The sequence below is a fragment of the Adiantum capillus-veneris genome, chromosome 8 (genome assembly GCF_014529385.1).
Source record: "Adiantum capillus-veneris isolate H3 chromosome 8, ASM1452938v2, whole genome shotgun sequence".
Taxonomy (NCBI): domain Eukaryota; kingdom Viridiplantae; phylum Streptophyta; class Polypodiopsida; order Polypodiales; family Pteridaceae; genus Adiantum; species Adiantum capillus-veneris.
In genome coordinates, this window is record NC_140938.1 from 167,848,973 (window position 1) to 167,861,101 (window position 12,129).

Genomic DNA, 12,129 nt, shown 5'->3' on the forward strand with positions numbered 1-12,129 from the left:
CACACACACGAGAGTAGAATCTCCGTGCTTACAGTATCACCTCTAGAGAATGCACTATAGGCTCATTATCTCTCTATGTCTCTCTATCTCTCCCTATGACCACATGCGCCATCTTGCCGAAGTTAAGGTTTTTGTAAATATTGCATTGAATCAAGTTTCCCTCACATCCCGAGGGGTTTTCACCACCTACGTCTCTCTCTCTCTCTCTCTCTCTCTCTCTCTCTCTCTCTCTCTCTCTCTCTCTCTCTCTCAGTGTGCAGCGTTTGTGTTATTTTAAATCACCGTTGCCCACATCCTAGCCGCTCAAAGCTAGGTGGTTCCCCCTATTCATTTCCCCTGGCCTGCTCAGTGTGCACGGTCGCGGCGTTGAGGCCGTTGGGGTCCGTGTTGCGCTTTGCGCTCATCACTACCTGAGGCTGTTAAGAAGGTCCAATAGATTTGGCTTGTGGCACTGACGGACGCAAAGCGGACCCCAAACCCCGACGGCCTCTAAAACACCGGGGGCCGAATGGCTTGCCTCGAGCCTGCCACGGTAAAGCGAACAAGGGGCACCACCTAGCTTTGAGCGGCTAGGACGCAAAGCCCACGATGATATGAACACCGCAAGCCTACACACCGAGAGAGAGGAAGGGAGAGAGAGAGAGAGAGAGAGAGAGAGAGAGAGAGAGAGAGAGAGAGAGAGAGAGAGAGAGAGAGAGAGAGAGAGAGAGAGAGAGAGAGAGAGAGAGAGAGAGAGAGAGAGAGAGAGAACACTCGCAATTGATGAAAACAACCTCGGGGGTGTGAGGGTGAGTTATTTCTGCAATATTTACAAGGTGGCATGCCGTGGTGGTAGAGAGGTAGGGAGAGGAGATGGTGAAACCTACTTGGTGCGTTCTCTAGGGCGACTCAATGACTGTGAATACTCATTGCCAAGAGCGTGCAAACATGTGTGTGCATCGACCATTGGAGTCGAGGTATGGGTGTAGTTCCCTTCGCATGGTGCAATGACTGTGAATACTCATCGCCAAGAGCGTGCATACGTGTGTGTGCATCGACCATTGGAGTCGAGGTATGGGTGTGGTTCCCTTCGCATGGTGAAATTTCCAAGGCAAACCCCACACACGAGACCTCCTCCTCGTGATAGTGATGGTGTCAATCCCTCCTACTACACTCTACCCAATGCTTGGTTCCATATAAGTTGCCCCCCCCGATAGTGACCTCTCAGTGCCAATTTATAGGTGTTGGTTGCTTGGATTATCGCAATCCCAGTGTGGTTAGGGTAATCGTAATCGGGGAGACAAAGCAAGTGGTGGGCCTGGTGTGGTTGACCCTTGCTTTGTTTTGGGGAAGGTTATTGAAAGATGGGAATCTCTAGGTGGGCCTTTGTGACCATCACCTAGAGAGAGGATATTTACAAAATGGAAATTTTACAATGGCTCGGGTGAAAAACTGAAGATAATGGTAAAATAAACTAAAAATTACTGGGATGGCGTCGTGGTTGTGTGTTTCCAGCGAATGGTATGCTGCTGGTGCGTCGTTGTGGAGCGTACTTCTTTTCAGAGTCGGCCGGGGCATGCCTTCGGCGCATTTTCTGTTTTTGTTGTTGGCGGCGCGTGCTTTGAATCTTCTTCTTCTTTTGTTGATGTCGATGGCGTTTTGCTTGTTCTTCTTCTTTTGTATTTTGTCGGTGCGTGTGTATATGCGTGTCGTGTGTATGTGTGTGAGTGTGGGAGCATATATGTATATATGTGTATTTGCGGGTGAGTGCGTATATGTATATGTGTGTGCGCATGCGTGCGTGGGAACAAGGGAAGAGGGGGTACTATATAAATATATAATGTTTATATATATAGTTTTATTTTTTTTCTTCTCAGATGTCGGCGGCTTGTTCTACTGTGCATGGCGGAAGGAGAGGGGGGGCGGGGGTAGGATAGGGGGGTGTGTATGTATGGTGTGTGTGTGTGTGTGTGTGTGTGTGTGTGTGTGTGTGTGTGTGTGTGTGTTTTGTGTGGTGTAGCGCTGCCCGCATGGGAGAGACAGCAAGCTTTGGCGTGTTGTGGCAACATCCGGATGAGAGAGAGAGAGAGAGAGAGAGAGAGAGAGAGAGAGAGAGAGAGAGAGAGAGAGAGAGAGAGAGAGAGAGAGAGAGAGAGAGAGAGAGAGAGAGAGCCTTTGGCGCTGCCGTGAGAGGGAGAGTGAGGGAGAGGGGTAGGGGAGAGGGGTAAGGGGATACGAGATAGACAGAGTGTGTGAGGGAGAGTGAGGGGAGAGGGGGTATGGCGGGGCATGGGTTGTGTGGGTGAGAGGGAGGGGGGGGGGGGGGGGGGGGTGTTGTTTTTGCATGCGGCTTAAGGACGAAGGGGGGGGGGGGGGGGGGGGGGGGGGGGGGGGGGGATTACTAAATGGGTGGGGTGTAAGGGAATATATCCGCGGGTCAAGAGGGGGGGGGGGAATGAGGCCGGGGGGGGGGGTGTGAATGAGCCGAAGGAGGGTGAGGCGAGTGGGTGGGGAAGAGGGAGGAGGGGGGAAATGAGGGTAGAGGGTAATGGGTGAGTGTGATTCGGGTAAGTGTAAGAGTGAGGGGGGGGGTTCTCACGCGGCTCGCACCGAGGGAGCACGAGAGAGGGGTTGGGGTTTTCTTCTCTGAGTTTTTGCCTGGTCGGGGAGGGTAAATCGGGGGGAGAGAGATATGAGGAAAAGGGGGTATGTAAGGAAAATGGGGGGAAGAGAGTGCGAGGGTTTTATCCGATGCCCGTGGGGCGGGAGGGGGTACCAAGAGTGGGGGGGGGAGTGAAATGAGTTTTTTTTTTTTCTTTGATTTCCAAAAGTTTGCTATCATTAGCCCTCTCTCTTTTGGCTAGAGGCATTCATGCTTCTAGCCCTTCTTCAGTTTCTTCAGTTTCTTCAGCTGTAGAGTTAGAGGGTTCTCCCTCTTCTGGAATGTCTAGCAAGAATTCTGGGTCAAACCTAAGGAAATACCTCTTCAGTCTCCATCCATTGACTCTAGTCTTGTGAATTCTCCCATCTGCTTCCATCAGCTTATAGCTTTCGCTGTCGTAGCGCTTCTTGATGATGAATGGCCCTTCCCATCTGGGTTGAAATTTCTTATCCTTCCTGGTATCAAATGTGTTGTCGTATCGCAGTACTAGCATGCCTTTTTCCAGTCCTTTCTCTTTAAGCCCTTGATTGAAAGTGAGTCGACGTCATTCTGCTTGTGCTGCATAGTGATTGATTGCTTCTTCCCTATCCAGTTGGAGACTCTCTAGATCCAAGATGTGGTTTCTAAGGTTTATGATTGGACGGTGGGTCTGGCTGGCCAAGACTCGTAAGCTGGCTATTTGTACCTCAATGGGTAGAATTGCCTCCTTCCCATAAACTAGATGGAAAGGGTGAAACCTAGTGATGTTCGGAACGTTGTTCTGTAGGCCCAAAGAGCTGCCATGAGATGTTTATCCCAATCTCCTGTATGGTTGTTCATCTGTTTTGTGATGATCTTGCAAATCATTCCATTTACCTTCTCTACCATACCATTGCATTGTGGATAGTATGGTGTGGATTGCCAACGTGTGATGCCTAACTTCTTCATCAGTTCCCCTACCACATCACCTCTGAATCCTGGTCCTCTATCTGATATTATCTCAAGATGAGTGCCAAAATGGCAAACGATATGCTCAAAAATGAACTTTTCCACCTCTTGGGTTGTAATGCGGGTGGTGGCCGTTGCTTCTGCCCATCGTGTCATGTAGTCTACACCCACTATGATGTACAGTTTACCTGATTGGGCCCTTGGTAAGGGACCAATTGCATCTATTCCCCGTTTCTCAAACGGACAATATGAAATGATAGGGGTTTGTGTCTCGTAGGTTAGCGTACGATAACTGACCACTTGACAAGCCCTACATGTTTTACACCAATGGTGCACATCTCTGTTCAAACTAGGCCAAAAGTATCCTGCTTGTAGAATCTTCCTAATGGTGATATTTAGAGCAAAATGACCACCGCAGACGCCGTCATGGCAGCTTGAAATTACCTCTCTGATTTCACTGGAGGTTGGCACCCGCCCGAGAATTTGATCCTTGCCCTTACAATACAAGTGGTTGTCTATAAGGCGGTACCTAGTAGCCTTCCTTACCAACCATTGTTTTTGGCCTTTAGTGTGTCCTGTTGGACATTCCCCTGTATTGAGAAAGCTGATGATATCAGGCATAGCGTCACTGCCTTGAAAGAGAGGTAGCTTTAATTTGATTGCTCCTATGGGAACATCTTGTATTCTTTCTTTAGCTAGTGCATCTGCCTCTTGATTTTCTGCTCTGGGAATATGGAAGAGCTTTACTGCTTCAAACTTCTTCAGAAGGTCCTTAACTTGGCGAAGTTGACCAAGTAAAACCTGATTTTTGCACTCCCAGGTGCCATTTATCTGCCTAATCAACAGCAAAGCGTCGCCGAACACATTTAAGCACTGAATGTTTTGTGAAATACATTGTTCCAGCCCAAGGATTAGGGCTGCATATTCTGCCTCATTGTTAGAGTGGGAGTGTAATAACTGCCCCATGGAGAATACTCTTTCCTGCAGTTCATTGAAAATGACCATGCCTGCTACAGGCTGATCCATTTTTCGCTTGTATGCTCCGTCAAAGAAGAGAAAGTGAGCTCTCTCTAGCTTAGGGCTCTCTTTATTTGGTATTCCTTCCTTTGCTTCCGTGTTGACCTTCAGCTTCTTTTCGTAGTGGCGATGAGTGAGAATTCCTGCTAGACTAGCCCTGGTGGAATTTTGTACTTGCATGGTGTAATCAAACTCTTTTAGTGTAATTAACCACTTTGAGATCCTAGAGGAGACATCCATGTGTCGCATCACATAAGGGAAAACATCTTCCATTGTCAGTATTACAAATGGTCTAGGCAAGAGATAGGAGAGGAGTTTCCTGGTAGCAAACATTAGTGCTAGAACCATGTGTTCTACTTTGGTGAATCCCTTTTCTGATGGGGTCATGACTCGACTAGAGAAGTAAATAGGACGCATGAAAGTAGTTTTGGGATCCTTTTGCATTAGCACTGCTCCCAGAGTATCATTTCCCACACTAGGGTTTACATAGAATGGCTCGTCCCACTTAGGAGGTGAAATAGTGGGAAGCTTAGATAGGACTTGCTTTACCTCAGTGAACTACTGCTCATTCTCTTCACTCCATGAGAAAACATCCCTTTGGGTGAGTTGTTGTAGGGGAAGGACTACTTGAGATAGCAGGTGAATGAACCTGCTTAAATATCTTACCTTCTGAAGGAAAGAAACCAACTGCTTGGCGGTGGTGGGAGATGATAAAGATATCAGAGCCTGAATTTTGCTAGGGTCAGCCTCGATTCCTTTTGTTGAAATTACATGACCAAGGAGAGTGACCTTGCTCTCACCAATGTGACACTTGTCCACGTTGAGTTGGCCACCTAGGGTTTGTAGCCTAGTCAAGCCATCATAGACTTTGCTTAGATGAAGGGCTCGTGAGCTATAGATGCAAAAATCATCTATGAAAACCCGTATTGATGTTCCAAAGTAGGGTCGGAAAACAAATGTCACATGGCGTTGAAATGTGGCTGGGGTGTTGGTGAGGCCAAATGGCATCACTTTGTAGGCAAAACATCCCCAAGGTGTGATTAAGGTTGTTTTCTTCTGATCCTCCTCCGCAATGCTAATCTAGAAGTATCCTGAGTAGCCATCGCATACTGTGTAGCGTTCGTGACCTGCCACTTCATTGAGTATTTCATCTTGGAATGGGAGGGGAAAATGGTCCCTCTTCGTGGCTGCATTGAGCGGTTTATAATCCACACAGACTCTCCATTTACCATTTTTTTTTGGTGTAACTACTATTGGGGAGACCCATTCTGAGTCTTCGACAGGGTAGATGAAACCTGCTTGTAGCAAACTCCTTACTTCTTTAAGCAATGCCTCTTGTTGAATTACTCCAAGTCTTATGAGCTTCTGTACTACGGGTTTACTGCCTTCCTTGAGCTTTATGTGGTGTTGCACTACTGTAATTCCTGTGATCTTATCATAGCCATCAATGAACAAAGTAGTGAAGTTTCCTAACATGGAGACATACTCCTTCCTTTCTTCATTGGCTAACTCATTTGAGAGCATTTTTTTGTAGCTTACCTGCATCCTCCAATGACTGCTTACCGGATGGTCCCTCTTGGTTTGCTGAGGTTGCTTCAGATTGTGTTAAGTTGTTAGGGTCTTTAAGAATGACTCCCATTACTTCGATTCTACTGTCACTCCCATCAGTGGTGGTTGTGTCTTCTCCTGAGGTAGACGAGGAGTTGCTGGTGAGCTCGTCTTCTGAAGCCTCCAAGATCATATTGCGCTGCTTTTTAGTCCTCATGTCGCAGAATATGGACTTCCCTTTAGCATCCTTCATCTGGATCATCCCGGTGCTCCAGTCTTGTTTGGCTTCCATGGCCATAAGCCAAGGCCTTCCAAGAATGATGGGGTAGCCCTCCACTTTGTGTGGCATGACGAAGATGTCTACCTCCACTTCCATATTGAATGCTTTTACTTTGACCGCATTTACAATGCCTACGCATTTTACTCTTACATTGTTTACCATCTTGGCTCGGCAGGGTTCCGGCCTACTTACCTCTAGACCTAGGTGGTGCATCATCTTCTCACTCATGACGCATATTTGCACGCCACCATCTATGTAGACGTTTGAAATCCGCTTCCCTTTGATGTGAGCATCCATGGTTGGCAAGATGTCATCGAGATCCCTCCCAGAGATAGCCCCAGCTATCCGTGGTTTTGATTTCCTGGTACTTACCATTTTCGTCCATTGCCTCCTCATTCTGGGTGCAAGGTGGAGTAATTGGGGCCAAGTTATCTTCGGGCCCTGCATTAACACATCTTGAACTAAGTCAAAGGGTTGTGCTTCCTCACCTAGTGAGAAGTCCACGATGTCTATCTTCCACCGCGGTTTAGCTGCTTGCTTGCTAGACTCAGCTTTCCCTTTCATCTTCTCTTCCTTTTGAGATGCCTCCTCATGCCTCGCACGTTTCACTCCCATAGCATCCACTTCTTCTACCTTCGCTTTTCCTTTGTGCTTCTCTTGAGCTGACTCTTCTACCGTCGCCTTCCCTTTAGCCTCTAAGCTAATGACACTCACCGCTTGGTTCACCACAGGTGGTGGTGGTAGTGGCGGAATGAGAGGTTGGGGTGGTGGTTGCTGTTGTATAGGTGGTTGCAGGATTTGGATTGCTGGGATTGGTCTTGGCTGCCTTGGTGGTGGTCTTACTCTTGGCGGAGAGATCTGATTCTGTCTCCCTCCTCTATTGAAATTCTGCCTTCTTGGGTGTGGGCAGTAGTACATTCCATGGCCGCCTTCCCCGCAGTTGTAACAGTGGTATTCTGGGTTCTGCCTTCGTTGTCCTCTTCCTTGTTTTGGATTTCTGCCAGATGCATGCCCTTGCTGCACCAGATGCACAGATAAACTCTCTAGTTGGGTGGTGATGCGACTCAGCAGGTCTTGTTGTTCCTCTGCTGTCTCCTGAGGTTGGACTCTATGATTGGTTGTTGCAGCCACTGGGGTTGGTCGGGCCAACCTTGTTTCCTCTAACTCGTTTACTCTTGCTTGTATGCGCAGCTTCTTGTCTTAAGGCGGGCTACTTCGACTGCCAACTCATATGTTGCAGGAAACCTTCCCTTCACCTTCTCTCTAAGCGGCGACCATAGACCAGCAATGACACGGTCCTTCTTCAGGAAATTAGACGCTCCTTCGCCTTCCTCCAGTGTGGCAACCCACCTCTCCCATAAGTCCACAAACTTTGACTCATAGGTGGCGTACTCCAGCAGGCGTGCCTGCTTTAATTCTGTCAATAGCTGCCATAGCTTCTCCGAGGTTGTGCCTCCACAAAACCTCTTTACAAAAGCAGCCCTTAACACATCCCATGCATTCTTGGTAGCCTGGGGAAATGCATTATACTAGGACTTGGCCTCTACTTTCATCAGTAGAGGAAAAATTCTGAGTCGTGAAGCGTCGTCATCTTTGTTGGAGACAACACAAGCAATGTCAAAATTGTCCAAAAAATCAGTGGTGAGATTCTCACCCTTCTGTCCACTGAACGTGGGGAAAGAAACACTTGCCATGGTGGTGACTCGGGAAACTACAAACCTTTTTTTTTTTACATCAACAGCAACGGCTCATAGCGGTTTTTACAGGGGCGAATGGATAGGCTAAAACAGGATAAAAATGGAGACATTAAAGGAATGATGGTAATCTAGTATGGAGAGAATGATAGGGTTCGGATAATGGAGGATTTCTCCTAGTACTACCGCAGCGAATAGGTAAACGATCTTCTGTTGGTAGAAGACTTTCCTATATACATAGATATTCACATGCATATGCTGCAGGAATCTGAACGGGAATGCCATCGGCCCGTTTTCCATCATGCACAAAGGGTGAAATACTTACTTATACTCTTACCGTGCCAGTGTTGATGAGTTGGCACATCCAAAAGAGGTTGTCACCTTTCATGGGCTCTACCCTTCCTTCGTTTCTTAGCATGTACGGGGTGATGGCGACGCGTCGGACCACTCCTAGTCTCTTGGCTAACAACAATTGTAGGTAGTTTCCGTAATCGGCGTGTTGCATGAATTCTACTCCATTCAGCTGCAGCTTATCTCCAGCCCACTGGGTCTCTCCCGTGGTAGAGAGCTTCTTCAAGATAAGTTGTACAGGGAGGGGAGGAAGGTCTTCCACTTGCTTCCCAAAACAGCGAGAGCAATAGCCGAACCACTCTTCTCTAGGACATGAGAATCTTCTCACCACTTCTTCTTCTAGATTGTCGAAGTGGATTGGTAGCACTCGCATGCGTCGTGCAAATCGGTAGGCGACCTTCCGCCGCTTAGCTTCGGATGACTTCTTCTTTGACCAAGTGGGTACAACCCGGCTCTCTGAGCTTGAAGCACTTGCTTGGCCAGATGCTTCTCCCTTCGAGGTCATGTGTTTCTAGGCTTGCCTATCTTCTCCTTGCCCTTGGCTCGAGCAGCCCCTTTAGGCCACTTTGGGGTTTTATCTTTGACTGCAGTTTCTTTAGGGAAAAGAGGCCTCACCATCCGCTTTCCTTCCATGACGTGAATGACCTCCTTGCGATGAATGTCAATGTAGAAGACTTCAGCCCTTCCGCTGCCTCCGTTGCTGGCACTCATTGACCGTGTGCCTTGGTTGACAACAGTGATGGCACCTCACCAGTCTGCCACCTGATGCTTTCGATTTATAGTTAGAACGAACGATACGAGATGGAGAATTTACCTCTTGAATGTTGATGACACTGCAGCCTGGCAATAGCACCTCAATGAAGGCGGCTAGGGCCTCCTTTGTCTCTTCTTCTTCCGTCCTCCTATTAGAAAATTCCTTTAGCCACTCGTCCATGATTGATAGTGGGTGTCACTTTCAGCATTGTAAGCTGAAGGGGTCTTAGAAAATCCCTCCTCAGTAGGGGCACCAAATGACGGACGCAAACCGGACCCCGAACCCCGAAGGCCTCTAAAACGCCAGAGGCCGAATGGCTCGCCTCGAGCCTGCCACGGTAAAGCAAACAAGGGGCACCACCTAGCTTTGAGCGGCTAGGACACAAAGCCCACGATGATATGAACACCGCAAGCCTACACACTGAGAGAGAGGAAGAGAGAGAGAGAGAGAGAGAGAGAGAGAGAGAGAGAGAGAGAGAGAGAGAGAGATAATGAACACTCGCAATTGATGAAAACAACCTCGGGGTGTGAGGGTGAGTTATTTCTGCAATATTTACAAGGTGGCATGCCATGGTGGTAGAGAGGTAGGGAAAGGAGATGGTGCAACCTACTTGGTGCGTTCTCTAGGGCGACTCAATGACTGTGAATACTCATTGCCAAGAGCGTGCATATGTGTGTGTGCATCGACCATTGGAGGCGAGGTATGGGTGTGGTTCCCTTCGCATGGTGCAATTTCCAAGGCAAACCCCACACACGAGACCTCCTCCTCGTGATAGTGATGGTGTCAATCCCTCCTACTACACTCTACCCAATGCTTGGTTCCACATAAGCTGCCCCCCCCGATAGTGACCTCTCAGTGCCAATTTATAGGTGTTGGCTGCTTGGATTATGGTAATCCCAGTTTGGTTAGGGTAATCTTAATCGGGGAGACAAAGAAATTGGTGGGCCCGGTGTGGTTGACCCTTGATTTGTTTTGGGGAAGGTTATTAAAAGATGGGAATCTCTAGGTGGGCCTTTGTGACCATCACCTAGAAAGAGGATATTTACAAAATGGAAATTTTACAATGGCTCGGGTGAAAAACTGAAGATAATGGTAAAATAACCTAAAAATTATTGGGATGGCATCGTGGTTGCGTGTTGCCGGCGAATGGTGTGCTGCCGGTGCGTCGGTGTCGAGCGTACTTCTTTTCAGAGTCGCCGGGGCATGCCTTCGGCGCATTTTCTGTTTTTGTTGTTGGCGGCGTGTGCTTTGGATCGTCTTCTTCTTTTGTTGATGTTGATGGCGTTGTCAAGAGTTTTTTGGAGCAAGGGATTGGGCATATATACATATACATGCATGGTGCATCAAATAAAGGATTGCCCAATTTCCATAGCCAGGTGGTTACGTGGGGCCCACATGTGTACAGGTAGGACAGGGTGTACATAGTGCATCGATTTTCACTATTACCAGTACCATTGTGTTTTTTCTACAATAAGGAGGATTTGGTAGCGCGTAAAGCTTCTCGAGGAAGCTATCCGCGGGCCGACGACATGAGGTAAGCAGGTGCGTCAAATGGCATCTAATGGCATCAGGAGGGCGAACGAGGTCAATATTTGCACGCAGATGAGGACGGACACAACGTGGGTGTTTTCTTGTGAGAGTTACGCAGAAAGGTCATCATTAGGACCACTTTTTAGGGACACTTCACGTGGTGGAGAGATGCATTATTGGAAAAAAGCTGAGTGCCAGGTGTGCGGATGATGCAAAAAGGTGACAACTATGCACTGCGAGGTCAGTTTTTGGCCTGTTCGGGGTCCGTTTGAGGTCATCTAAAAGGCCAAGGGTGCCCAAGTAATTAGGCTAAGTGTGGGAACTGAAAAAAGAGAGAGAAGACCAGAAAAAACGTGGAGGAGAGAGGAGAAACAGCCGCAGGTGTTTTTTTGCTCATTTTGGAGCCTGTTTTGGCCGTAAACTGCTCATCGAAGGTCGGATTTGAGCACTTTGACAGTGTAGACTGGGGTTTTGGGCCATTCCGGACGCGATGGCGCTGTCCATTTTGCCAAATTCCTCACTCTTTTCCTGCTGTTTTTTTGTGTAAGTTCCTCCTATGAGCGAAGTTTTTGCTCTAGTTTGTGATTGTATCTGGCTTCTTTTACCCATATTGTGTGAGCTATTTGCCCCATTGGTGTTGGCCCAAGCTCAATTGTATCTAAACATCATAAATTATCCTCTTTTGAGCTGAGTTTTTTGGGTGTGTGTGTGTGTGTGTGTGTGTGTGTGTCTATGTGGAGTGGACAAGTGGATAGTCTCTCTCCTCTCACTCCAGAGGTGTGTTCCCTGTCTCGGCCAGGTGTGTTGTGTAAGCCGAGTGGTGCCCCATAGTGTGTGTGTATATCCTTCCAAGAGTGTGTGTCGGGTCATTATAGAGGCACTCTGTGTGTTTTCATCCCGCTCACATTCTTTTGGTGCCCCCACGGAGGATCTTCTTCGAGTACCTTCTGCTTCGAGCTTCAAGATTATAGGTTGCAGGTTGCAGATTACCGATTACAGGTTACAGGTTACAGGGACAGGTACAAGTACAGGTGATTCACATAGGTACAGGTAGCTGGAGTTCAGTGCTACACTGACAGTGGGAGTGAGTTGCAGTTGCCGTGGGTATGTATCACTTGGCGCCTGTTTGAGCGCATTGTCTGCTGGATTGTACGTTACTTGTGGAAACTGCCATTGTACGCATTTGTGGAGCCATACTTGGTTGTATTTGGCAGTCCCAACCATTTCTGAGACTTGGTCTGGAAGATAGTCATTTCTGAGACTTGACTATACGCGATTTGCATTAGCCTTCGTGTGAGGGTCGATAGCGTGAGGTTTTTATTGGGCTGGGGGATTCTCAAATGTAGAGATCCTTTCGATGATACAGGTAGCTGGAGCACCCTTTTTG